Below are 12,423 nucleotides of genomic sequence, written 5' to 3'. Positions count from 1 at the left end.
GAGTTATTTTGAGGGGACAGCAAATTTACACTGTTATACAGGCTGTACACGTACTACTTAACATTGTAGAAGAGTGTCATTGCTTCAGTGTTGTCACATAAAATGATATAAAAATATTTACAAAAATGTGAGAGATGTACTCACTATTGTGAGATACTGTATCTACAAGTGTCCTCACTTTTCTCACAGGCTTATCTGCCTTACACATATCTCTTCTCCAAGTTCTTTAAAAAAAATCCATCTAAACATTTGGATCAACTAACCAAATAAACTTCCTCCTTATTGCGTTGCACCCAGTCTTATATCCCTACTGTGTTCACTAACCCTCCTCCCACCCTCCCTTCGACAATTACCATGTGTCGTAATATTGTATATTGTTAGTTCATCTGTCAATCTTTCTACTGCATACTTTGTTGTTTGTGCAATTATATGCCATTTATTTTGGACTGAAAGATTGTAGGCAGTGTCCTCAACTCTTGCTCCTGTACAAGAGGAGCAACATGCTCTACTCAATGACGTGTGTTTAATTTACCTAATGCAAAATGCAGTAGGAAAAAGTTACAGTTCCACACATGTAAAGGGCACACTTTATAATAGTTATGGTGCAAACATGCATGCCAGGTTTCAAACCATTTCATACAAACTGGGGGAACCCACTGTCATGGGTGGCGGTCCGGTGCCCGGGACCCAGACACTGTCCAGGCGGCGGGGCGTGGACTGGGACCCAGTATGCCTGATGTTCAGAGTAGGAGTCACAGTGTGGAGGTGGATTAGCAGGGTCTGGTGCAGGGTAACCGCACGCCCCCTGGTGTTTAGCACCAGCGTTTGTGCAGCCACATACCAAGACCCTGAATCAGCTTCAGCAGATACCAGGAACTAGGCGCTTGGAAATTAAGCAGACCTCCCAGGAGCTGAATAGGGAGGCTCTGCAGCAAGATTGTATCCAGTACTAGAAACAAGGCAAGACTAGAGATAGGCACCAAACATGAAAACAAGACAGAACTAATAGAACCCAGAACCAAAGAAAGATAGTAAGCTAAACCCAGAACATATACACAAGACATGAGGAAAACATGAACATAACATGGGCATGACTGGACAGGACTGTACATGGACTGGGTATACAAACTAAAACAAGACAAGACAACATAGGCAAAACAAGAGGAGAAATAACTAAGTACTACATATGGAAATCATGGGGATTTAGTCACATTATATGATCATACATTGCATAAGCCTGCCAGCCTTTGGATTTAAACTTCCTAAAATTAAGAAAAGGATTGTAGTGACTACACCCCCTCATGTTTCTTTATAATCTAAATTGTATGTGCCCAATGCTTAAACTAAATAAATAACTATAAGTGGGGGGGGGGGGGGGGGGGGATGGGGGAGAGGAAGTTAACTTTAATATTTAACAGTTCCTTAACATTGACAACATTGGAAATAATGCGGTAAATTTTCAGTAGTGTCCAAAAACAGATTAATGCAATCCAGAGTCAATTGCCGAATATCCTATTTCTATCTGGCAGCAAACATAAATCACTGCAAGAATCATCTCTGTAGCACAAAATTTATTTGACTGTCCTGTTGCCAGCGATCTAGATAAAAACACGGGTACATTTCTACTGAAAAGGAATAAATATCTGAGAATCTAATGTTCACTACCTATGGGGAACACTATAAACAAAAGGTATGTTTTTCCACTCAGTAGCATATGAGGGAAAGACAATATTAAACAAAATAAACAAGTAACAACTATATGAGCGTCGGCTTTGTAGGGATACTTTGATATAGAGTGCAACAACAACAACAACATAAAGCGGAAATGTTTGTGTACACATGCTCTCATAATATCATGGGTGTCATTTAGTATTGCAACACTATGGGAGAAGATTGAGATTTGCTAGCACACTGCAGTGCCCATTTTATTGTAGCTTGTCCTTATATGTGAACAGCATAGAGATACAGGCAAATAAAATGCAATTATAAATTTACAAGTAGCTTTGTTACAGCAACGCATAGATGGTTATTGTAAGGCGCCAACGTATACTACAGTGCTGTACAATAGGTGAACCAAAAAAGCAAACAGTTGGTGGTGACGTGCAAAGTGACATCATAGCATATTTTCATGACAGAAGCATTTCAAAATGTAAAATTCCATGGGTTCTTGAAAGTAACAGAAGTAAATATTTACACTATTGATACATTTCTACCATTTAAAACTTCTTTAGCATTATTGCCACTGGAAATCATTGGTTAATTATAAGTATTGGACAGACAATCTACATACTGCGCTAAAGCTGCTCTGTCACCTTCTGGGGGTCTTCGACTATTTTTGTGAATTTTACTTAAGTGAAGCTGTCCCTTGGGCCTGCCACCATCATCTTCAGTGGGATCCTCTCCAGCTCCTGGAGACAGCAGCAGATGTTAGTGCTGTACAATCGTGCATGCGCAAGAATACAACACTGAAGTCTGTGAAGCATCCCACAGACAATGCTTTTTATCCCCACAGCCATCACTAGTGACAACTGGGGGCTTGACTAAGCTTGCAGCAGTAGCTCCAACTTTTTGTCAAGCATAGGAAAAATACATACAACAAAATGAGTCCTTACTTATTAGTCCTTATATCTTTTGACTGCGTTGGAAATTCGGAGAAATTCCAACACTGTGTTCATGAGCATTTCATAAAGATTTTATCTTAATGAAGTGCTCTTATTTGGGTGGGTGGGGGAGGGAGCTTGAGCCACTTTAAACAGGCATGTTTCATTTATTTTTATTTGAGAATGCTTAAAATATTGTTGGTGCTTATATTTTCTCTAGTGGTGCCATGACCGCAACTCTGTGGCTTTTACACTATTTTAACATCCACATTTGGTCCTGCTCAGGGGACACTTCTCCAAGTAGGATAATCCTTTGCGTGACACCAACCTTATGGCCAAAGCATCAGCGTCTGAACAGAGTGTCAGCCATTAATTTACTACTCTAGCCAGCGCAAGTACCTTGCTGTTACACCATTCACCAACTGTTTAACCCCAAAGTGAACTTTTTTTTTTATGAATGAGGAGCTACTGATTTGCTTAGAGAGTCAGCTGACTGCTCTAGACCAATCAGTGGCGCAGCTGACTTTCTGAAACCGGATGTGGACAACGAGGAAAAGCGCTGGAGAGCCAACTTTTGGATTAAACTGTTCATAAACACTTGAACCCCTACTGGAAAGGAAGCACCATGGACCTCCTCCAAAAGTGGGGAGCTAATGTGCATGTGCGGTGAGTGCATTAGGCCCTCCCCATAGTAAAGCATTGAATCAATTTTACTGATGATTTTACTGACCCTAAATGTCTTAATGCAGAGCATGAGGATGTCCAGAGTCAGCTAGGTGACCAAACGTCAGCCACCATGGAGTGCCACTAGAGGCTGAGTCCTGCAATGTTATCATTAAAGGGAGAAAGGGACACTGCACCCAGACCACTTCAATGAGCTGAAGTGGTCTGGGTGCCTATAGTGTCCCTTTAAATGAGCACTAGGAATGGCTCAGTCACTTCCTAGCTTGGCAATAGTTTGCAGCAAAAGCTTTTCATTTATTAATCTTTTTAATTGCAATTATTTTTCACATATACAGTATTTGAATATATAAGCTATATAATATATACATTAATATCGGACACTTTTTAAAATTGTAGTTGGCATTTAAAACTGACATATTAGGCAAACCTTGAGAAGGTCAATTGAACAATATACTATTTTAATATCTGCCATGCAGTATAACAACACACTTCCAAAGAACTTTGAGTTTAGCTTTCTTTCCATTGCCTCACTACAAGACACTTTCTCTATTGTATTCTAACCGATAGAAATATGCTCACTGATTAGTGTGCCATTTTCATTCTGTATCACAAGGACACATTATTATGCCGCCACTTGAAAGATGAAGGTTTGCCGAACCTTTATTCATTCTGTGTGGCTGTAGAAGAAATGGCGATGCAAAAATAATGCAATAATGCATTTTTACATGCTTCTGTAGAAAATAAAGTGAACAAGTAATAGAGTAGCGCTAAAAAAACTAAGAACACTAGGATGGGAGGCAGCACACCTGATAATAGGAGAACCCATCCAACTGCCCAAAAAAGTAGAACAAGTCTAACAACAATATATACAAGTAGCGCCAAGAAAAATACTCCAAACACAATAGTATATAATACTAAGAACAATAAAATCAATAAGAGCAATAAAAAACCCCACAGGATATAAAAAGAGTCCACAATAAAACTTAAAAGAATAAAAAATACCAAATGGTACGGGCATAGTCTCAAAGGTGGCAATAGATCTTCTAGTCCTAGTATGAAAAGGAAGAAAAAAGAGAGGCAAACCTATAGTGCAATATGGTAGTACGTGGTCGACACTTAGATAAGATGTCAACTCACATATGGTAGAGCTACAATCAGATCTAGGTAAAACAGCATGCAGTGGTATACAAACCCCACTTGCAGGATATGGTAAACTTGAGAAAGCCCTAAGGGGGGGGAAACGTGTTGTGGTTTTTATGCTGTTGTTAAAGTATTTTGGCTACCTCACTACCTGCCCTTTAGCCATATATTTTTAGAATTTATTATTTATTTTTATACTTTTACCTGACATCTAGACAGAACATCTGGAAAGTCTTTGTGGACATATGAAGAACTTTTCATTTGATTTACATCTGAAAGTAATTTACATGAGATTTATAAGCAATTGGAAAGTCTGTGAATGTTAAGTGCATTTTACACCATAAACCTTGTTTAATCCATGGATTTATGCTTTGAACACTTAAGGAGGTTTTTGCTCACAATGTTCATGACTTTTGCAGGGTAAATGCGTGTATTTTGCTCACCGGGGGGGGGGGGGGGAATTAACATCTCTTAGTTGTAAAAGATTGTTTAAGGGTTTTACACAGCTTTTGAATGTGTTTTTTGCTTCTGAGTAAAGTATGTGAAAGCTTGAGTGGTTTTTCATGGAAGCACAAACGGACACTACGCAGAAAAGATCACAGTTACATTTTTCAAGGATATTACTTGACATGGAAATAAAAACTCAAAATAAATACCATATTTAAAAACAAAACAAAAAACAAAAAAACACATACACTACTTTTGAGTGATGTGTACAATTTTGCTATAAGTTGTAAACTGATCTGAGTGTGAGCAATATTTTGGCACTATTTAAAACTTTAATAAAAAAAAATAAAAATAAAAACCTACTCAAGAATCTGATATGCAATAGACATGGTAAAATTATAGGCTTAGTGAATTTTTTATTTTTTTTTAATAAAAGAACGCCAAGTACTGCTTTTGTAAATAAATATATTGCTTCTGTATGCTCAGCTGTGTATCTGGGCTAAAGCCAGCGAATGTACTTCCTGGTGTTAGAAGCAGATGTGAAAGATTCTGAAGACAGGATATATCAGCTGAGGGGGAGGGAGATTATTTATAGGTACCTAAATTACAGGAGCAAAACAAGTGTAGATGCAGCTTAAAGGGGATACTCTGGGCTACCATCTACTTTCAATTTTATTTTTATTCTTTAACGCAATACAGTTTATACCTTGAGCGATCTTTGAATACAATGAAGATAGGAACACAGAGCTAAGAGTACTTCAATTGGCATTAAAGTTTTGATGCTCACAATGTTTGTGAAAGTGGCATAGTAATCAGACAATAAAAAGTTGAAATTATTCTACAGCTACCTTATCATAAAACACTGCAGCTGATCTTGTTACCAAAGGCATCTAAATGATCTTTAGGACACGAGGTAACAAACGTCTTCAGAGTTTAGAAACGCGTTAAGTTTTAGTCATTCCTCAAAATGTACTCTTGAGAATATAAAATGTCTGTAAAACCATTTATATTTCCAGAGTAACAATGAATTTACAGGAATATCAGATGGAGAAAGACAGAAGAGAGAGAGGGAAAGAAAAGAGTCTGTAGGACCTACTAGAATCAGAAGTGGACCATGCCAACAGTGCAGGGTGAGAGGCAGAGGACACTAGACATTTCCCTGGCTGTATGGTGAAGGTTCAAATCCGCAGGGTAACCAGGATCCTCTAATGAGGAGAGCTCATCCCTCCTCCCAGGAATGCAAATCAGCCCTGAAGCGGTCTGTCACAAAAACCATTCCCACCCCACCAGACACTAGAGACGGTGCTGCATTCAATGATCCCTTTTCCCCAATTTCCAACAGGTGAGACCCAAGGGGTTGGGGGGGGGAGGAGGGAGGGGAGGGTGTCAATGGAATCTATGACTGGCTATTTACTTAAAGGACCACTATAGGCACCCAGACCACTTCAGCTTAATGAAGTGGTCTGGGTGCCAGGTCCAGCTAGGGTTAACCCATTTTTTTTATAAACATAGCAGTTTCAGAGAAACTGCTATGTTTATAAATTGGTTAATCCAGCCCTCAAATCCTCTAGTGGCTGTCTCACTGACAGCCGCTAGAGGCGCTTGCGTGATTCTCACTGTGAAAAATCACAGTGAGAGCACACAAGCGTCCATAGGAAAGCATTGATAATACTTTCCTATGAGACCGGCTGAACGCGCGCGCAGCTCTTGACGCGCGTGCGCATTCAGCCGCATGGGAGGAGAGGAGGAGGATCGGAGGAGAAGAGCTCCCCGCCCGGCGCTGGAGAAAGGTACGTAATAACCCCTTTCCTCTCCCCAGAGCCCGGCGGGAGGGGGTCCCTGAGGGTGGGGGCACCCTCAGGGCACTATAGTGCCAGGAAAACCAGTATGTTTTCCTGGCACTATAGTGGTCCTTTAAGCATGGGTGAGTATGTATGTTTATGTAAGTGTCTATGTATGAAAACATGTGACTAGTAAAATGATTGGCTACTTATGAGTGTGTGAGAAAGCAAGCATGGTTTCAATGCATGTACAAATGCTTGGCTTGGAGGAGTTTTTGAGTGGCGAAGTTACTGTATGTATGTGTGCCCAGTTAGTCTGATGAGAATGACTGATTAAGCAGGTCTATGAATGTAGCTACTCTGGTATGTGTGAGACAGTGGCCAATTTGAGTGTATAGCTGCAGACTGCATTTTAAAAGGAATTTTTCTGTCAAAATGCCAAAGTATACATAGATAAGAACTAAAACCAACATAGCTCTTTGACACTATAAAATGTATTGCTCTAGCAATAAAAGTAAAAAAAATAAATAAATAAAAAGGCTATACTCCTATACTGTGTTTAAAAAAAAAAAATTTTATTACCCAATTATGTATTTATTTCTCCCCAGATTTTCTGAATAAACCAAGACAACAAATCTGTGTGACAATTTAAAAACCTGCAGAAAAAAAAAAAAATTTAAAATTTGTTTTTTTAATAACCAAAAAAAGTCCAGAATACAACTTTTAGCAACCTCACAAGAATACCGTATTTTCCTCAGGATAACCATGCAAGATTCTGCAGAATATTTTTGTTCGCGCATGCCAGATAAAATTACATTGGAAGCTATTAACAATGATGTTGATGACAATTGATGGTTGACATAATTGTTAGAGCTTACAATCAGTAATGCTGGTAGAACATCCCAGCTTCATTTTCAAAAAGTATAAAAAGACATAGTGGCCCATACTTAGATTTAAAACTAAATATAGTACCACTTTAGCATTGCTAAAAGTAAGTTTTTTTGCGCCAGGTTAATTCAGTGAAGCATTCATATGAGAAGTTGTCAAGGAAAGGGCACTGTTGGCGGTTTTATTAAAAAACTAACCTACTGCGTTAAACAGGTAAGGAGGGGAAGAAATTAGTAGATATAGTAGAGAAAGACAGAGCATGCATTATAATGATCATACCACTACTACATCCCTGGCTTAATAAGCATGCAGCAAGTTGCTTTAAAATAAAAGGTTTTAAAAAAATAAAATAAAATTATGTGAAGAATTCTGAATGTCATTTTTTGGATTCAAATTAAATTAGAAATCCTTACTGGAAATACAGTAAGACGACCCATTGCCAGAAATCCCTGCTATACAAATCCTGTAGGAAAGAAAAACATGCCACTTGTGTCTCTGCAAATGCCACAATAGGCATCACATTCACTTAAAATTATAAATAATTTACTTTTCATGAATGGAATGCAGTCATTGGTTTCCACTAGAAATGAGTCATCGTACATGCATTACATCATATACAAATTGGGAGAACTTACAAAAAATAAAAACATGAGGGTGGTATGTTTTTTTATTCATTTATTTTTTCTTATTTATTAAAATTTTAAACAGAATAATTTAAAATAATAAAAAAAATTAAATATCTATACTAAAATTGGATGTAAATTTTAACACACAGTTAATCAATTAGAGACATAAAAGCTTTACTTTTCGAGAAAAGCTTTACTGTTTACAGGTAGATAAGAGGTTTATAAACATTTTTATGCCCAAGGTCTGATGAAAATCCCTTAAAATTACTCAAATTTCACACATGACTTGAAGCAGTATAAACAGAGTTCTACATCAGTAGTAGCATTCTTTCCAGAAACTAGACATTACATTTTAAGCATTACAAAGTACGCTGTTTTGACAGCATGGCTTTTAACCAGGGAAAATTTAAAAAAAAAGACGGTATGTAAAACACCTAAAAATCTATTTCCAGTGAAACTGGATGTAACATGACATATCAAATCAGATTACACACCGCACACAAATTGCTTGAAGGCACAAATTCTTAACTAAATTAAATGCTTGTTAAACAAATTTAGAGTGAATCCATTTAATAGATCTCTGTTTAAAACGCATGACGGTGGATATGTTGCAGCACAATAAATTGCAATTAATTCAGCTCTGTGGTTCTTAACCCCTGAATTGGGTCCAAAATTATGTTGCATACTTATTTCAACAGGCCAAAAGGAACCGCTAACAAAAAAAAAAGTGTAGCACTCCTGCCTTACTCTAGGCACCATAACCACTTAATCACATTGAACTTGTTATGGTGCATAACAGGACATACTTGAAAACGAGAAAAATCTCAATGTATCTTTCCTGGTAAAATATAATAAATAGTTCCCCTGGCAAAGTTCCACAGTTCAAATTATTTAAAAAGTGCACTCCTGAAGTCTTTACAGTTTCATCGCAATGTAGCGGTTATGGTGCAAGGCCGTCTCAGAAGAATTTAAAGGGTTATAACCCTTTATATCATGGGAGGGGATGGGGGGGGGGGGGCTCAAGGAAGGAGGGGGCAGAGAGTCCCTATGATGTTAGGAATAAATTGTTATATTACTAACACTGTTCCTCCTTTCATTTTAATGCTGAAGAAAAAACAAAAATATCCCAAAAAATTATGCTCATGATAAGTTCAAAATGGTCAAAAAAGTTTAGAAACTTTTGACAACAACGTAGTCTCATCATTTGAGCTACATTTTGCTTAATGTAGCCCTCAACAATGTATTTTCTGCTATCCCTGTTTAAAAAGACAAAGTAGAAACTACAAAAAAAACGAACACCACATACAGACCTTGAGTCTCAGCTCTCACAACCTGTCACTCAAAAATGTGTAGCTGTGAATGACACTTTCAGACAGATATAGACACAATATTTTTGAATAATAATTAGCAGGTTTATTACTGTGCCTGTGTCTCCCAACATGACAAATGTATCAAATGCAATGCAAAAAACATGCATCTGCCAACTCGCATATGCCAAACAGTAGAAACTAAATAAAGGTTACTGTGTTGCTTGGATAGGGCAATATATAGATATTGAATATTAGCATTCTCTACAAAGTGATACAATGTTATTTTTTCCCAGTTACCATCTTTTCAAGTTTTTTTTCTTCACTATAAATTACTTTATAACTCCATTATGTTAAGTTAAAAATAAATAAATAAATAAATAAATAAATCCTTCATTCTCTCAAACAGTGTCAATCAAAATATATAGACGATACATAGCAGTGAATTGTGTGTTATAGACATATAATGCCAGTGAGGACTTGTGAAGATCTCACAGCAAACATCATCATCAAGATAGCAATATTTTCCTATGACACGTGCTTCACCATTTAGTATTTTTCATTTTTGATATTTCTAGGTCAGTGATAACGCGTGTTAAGTACTCTACGGGTTAATGTTTAATGATTGTGTAGTGTAATGGTTAATTATTTAGAGTAGTACAGGTGTTAATGATTACTAATCATATTAGTGGATAGATAGATAGATAGATAGATAGATAGATAGATAGATAGATAGATAGATAGATAGATAGATAGATAGATAGATAGATAGATAGATAGAAATTTCCACCTGTCACTAGCTATTGTTGTCAAGTGAAAATTCAGCCCTAGTGTGTAGAACTTGGTGGTGAGTGTGGCATGGACCCTGCAGGCTTGCAGTGACCAGTAACTTTTAGACCTGGCTAATAACATAGGACTTGAAATTCTGAGGCCTGAAAGGGATACACATTATTAAAACACACACATGTAGATGCTTAACTACTGACACATCAGAATTAACTCTATACAAATTGGAGTTGCAACTGTTGTAGAATACATTTTATAAACTCTGTGATAGAAAGGTTCTAAGATAATTTCTGAAAACACAGGTTATCAGGGACATGGTTATAAACAAACTAGATATTCAGCATTTGTTTAAAAATATAAATTAAAAATAGGAAACCTAGTAACTTGTCCCATCTTAATTGGTGACTTTTGGCCCTGACTTGAGAATGTCAAGCATATTTTTTTTACCCTTGCTCATTAGGACACAAAGAAGAAAACCTGTTATTAGCTTCAAGGGCATAAAAACAACTGGAAAAGTAACTAATTCTTATGTATTAAACAAAACAATGTGTGCACACATCTAAATTGACCTTCAATATACAGAAAAGAAAAGTAGCTTTATATTTTCTTGGGCAAAGTAAAAAGGAGTCTATTAACACTACTGCCAGTGTCATGTATTGAAATCAACAGCTGTTACAGGGACACAGCTACCTAGTATGTGCACAATGCATGCATCCATCCATATAAACATTGACATAAAGAATAATTAGACTAACCCTTTGAGTTCCCACTGTGATACCTTACGGAGTCCTCAAAATTATCATTATTTTTTTGTGTTATTAATCATATTGTCTTTAACATAGCATATATGTTTAACCTATAATATAACAATAATGAACAGATTATAATGTTTAACAATGTACCATTAAATTCTACAAACTTGCAGAAATTAAAAATATGAAATGTGAGACTTTCAAATCGACTGCAAGTTGCAACTTGCATTCCAACAAAACAGCATATAATGCAGAGGTGAAAGGTGTGTATTTTTAAAAGGAGCAATGGTTGCCAATCAGCAGGCAAATTAATGTAAACTATGTTTCCCAAAATGACCAGCTGATTACCATAGGCAACAGTACAAAATGATTGTGGAGCCGTGCTGTCAATAATAGGAGTGTAAATCCACTGGGAGAGAGAAACAAGATGCATTAACTGTGATCCATAAGATATCTAGTGAGTTCATTAATCTATATTGCAGACCTATTTATCACTCCAATTGACGTATGGAATTTTGCGTGAACATTCCATACCTAGAGATTTAATATTAGATTAATACACTGAGGTGTAGCCAACCTTGAACAGACTGCAACCCCCCCATACAATGTCAATGTGGCCTTTATACTGTCAAATGTCTTGCACCTAAGTTATCACCCCTGCTTAACATCAGAGCAGGAAACCCCAGCAATGCATAAGAGCACTGACTGTTTTAAATTAACCAATTCCAAAACTTATCATTCAGGTTGGCCAGACCCACCATATTGTCCTGGATACATATCAACTTTATGTGCACAGAAAGTGCTGCCCTTGAAAACATATACTGTACATCATATTTGATTAATCTTAGCCCCTACTGCAGCATATGAATTCCTCAAACTGCAGGGCAGCTGTTTCATACTATGTCCATCAACATAAAGAAATGAATACAGGAAAAAAAACAAAACCATTGTTGATCTGACAACCTTTGCCCCCTTTCTAATTAACATATATTAAAATGGAAAGGTTACAGCACTCACATACAACTCAAAACATTTTAACACAACCTACATTATAAAAATAACATTTAAAAAAAACTTGAAAAATTAAAATAGTGTTGGTTAAATATGTTGCCTAGAGATATGGGTACTCACATACTTTTATATAAAACGGGGGATATAAAAAAAACACATAGGAAAACAGATCAGCAACAGGTAAACACAGTGAGGGGGGGCAGAACTCCAAGCAACTGGGGTGGGGGGGCTTCCAAAAGGTAAACCCCCTAGCTGTATAAAACTACAACTCCCATGATTCCATAACAGCAGTAACATTGGCAAAGCATCATGGGAGTTGTAGTTCTGTAACAGCTGTGATGGAGTGGGGGGGTTACCTTTTAGCCCTCCCAGGTCCATATAAATGATAATAAAGTACACTC

The 12,423-nt window shown here is 37.1% G+C and overlaps 1 protein-coding gene across 3 annotated transcripts in view; it reads right to left on the bottom strand.

The window, feature by feature from the left end:
* Positions 1-12,423, bottom strand: part of RDX (radixin) — a 94,480-nt gene that overhangs the window by 81,747 nt on the left and 310 nt on the right. The window lies entirely within an intron of this gene.

This window comes from Pelobates fuscus, chromosome 1, assembly GCF_036172605.1.
Source record: "Pelobates fuscus isolate aPelFus1 chromosome 1, aPelFus1.pri, whole genome shotgun sequence".
In the NCBI taxonomy this organism is placed as follows: domain Eukaryota; kingdom Metazoa; phylum Chordata; class Amphibia; order Anura; family Pelobatidae; genus Pelobates; species Pelobates fuscus.
Note: the sequence above shows the minus strand (reverse complement) of the source record. Positions and strands in the feature narration are given on the sequence as shown.